Here is a 1,587-nt window from a genome sequence, read left to right as displayed (position 1 = left end):
AGAGTCTTGGCTAGGCTCGGGTGGTTTATGCCTGTAATCTTAGCACTTTGGGAGGTTGAGGCGGGTGGATCACTTGAGGCCAAAGAGTTTGGGACCAGCCTGGGCAACACAGGGAGACCCCATCTCAATAAATAAATAAATAAATAAACTAAAAAATCAGCCAGCCATGGTGGTGTGTGCCTGTGGTCCCAGCTACCTCAGGAGACTGAGGAAGGAGGATTGCTTGTGCACAGGAGGTCGAGGCTACAGTGAGCTGTGATCATGCCATTGCATTATAGCCTGGGCAACACAGTGAGACCCTGTCTCAAAAAAATAAAGTTTAAAAAAATTAAAAATTAGCCAGGCATAGTGGCGTGTGCCTCTGGCTCCAGCTACTCAGGAGGCTGAGGCAGGAGGATCCCTTGAGCCCAGGAGGTTAAGGCTGAAGTGAGCCATGATTGTGTCACTGCACTCCAGCTTGGGCAACAGGCAACAGAACCAGACTCTGTCTCAAAAAATATATAAAAATAAAAAATTACTTTAGAAAGAAAAAATACTTCACAGGCTTATTCCTGCCCAATTCTATTTATAACTGTTAATTTATTCATGTGTTGACATCTTAATGCAGTCTTTTGGAATAAAAGCAACTTCATTAAGAAAGTAAAGGAATTAAAGAATGGCTACTCCATAGGCAGAGCAGCCTTTAAGGCAGTCTTTTGTTTTGTTTTGTTTTGAGATGAAGTTTCCCTCTTGTCGCCCAGGCTAGAGTGCAATGGCGTGATCTCGGCTCACTGCAACCTCTGCCTCCCAGATTCAAGTGACTCTCCTGCCTCAGCCTCCCAAGTAGCTGGGATTACAGGCATGTGCCACCACGCCTGGCTAATTTTTTTGTTTTTTTTTTTTGAGATGGAGTTTTGTTCTTATTGTCCAGGCTGGAGTACAACGGCTCGATCTCAGCTCACTGCAACCTCCGCCTCCTAGGTTCAAGCGATTCTGCTGCCTCAGCCTCCCGAGTAGCTGAGATTACAGGTATGCGCCACCACACCTGGCTAACTTTGTATTTTTAGTAGAGACGGGGTTTCTCCATGTTGGTCAGGCCGGTCTCGAACTCCCGACCTCAGATGACGTGCCCGCCTCAGCCTCCCAAAGTGCTGGGATTACAGGCGTGAGCCACCGGGCCCAGCCAGTGCAGTCTTAAAGGCAAAGAAGGTAAACATTTGTGCTTGGTTTCCGATCTAGAGTGAGCAAATCTCTCTGCCTCTACCCTAGTTCAAAGCCCCTTCACCTCTTGCATGGACTATGGTAACCTCCTCATTGGTTATCCTCTCTTCATACTGCATTCTTCTGTGCCATGGTCTGTGCAGAGGCCAGAATACACTTTGGGGAACACAAATCTGATTGTCAAATTCTGTCACATGTCTTAGAGGAGGCATCTAATCTGGAAGCCTTAAGAGACTGTGGCCAGGCAGGGTGGCTCAAACCTATAATCCCAACACTTTGGGAGGCCGAGGCGGGTGGATCATTTGAGGTCAGGAGTTCGAGACAGTCCGGCCAATGTGGCGAAACCTGTCCCTACTAAAAATACAAAAATGAGTTGGGCGTGATGAC

This window comes from Mandrillus leucophaeus, unplaced genomic scaffold (genome assembly GCF_000951045.1).
Source record: "Mandrillus leucophaeus isolate KB7577 unplaced genomic scaffold, Mleu.le_1.0 Scaffold238, whole genome shotgun sequence".
Taxonomy (NCBI): domain Eukaryota; kingdom Metazoa; phylum Chordata; class Mammalia; order Primates; family Cercopithecidae; genus Mandrillus; species Mandrillus leucophaeus.
This window is presented reverse-complemented; position numbering follows the sequence as displayed.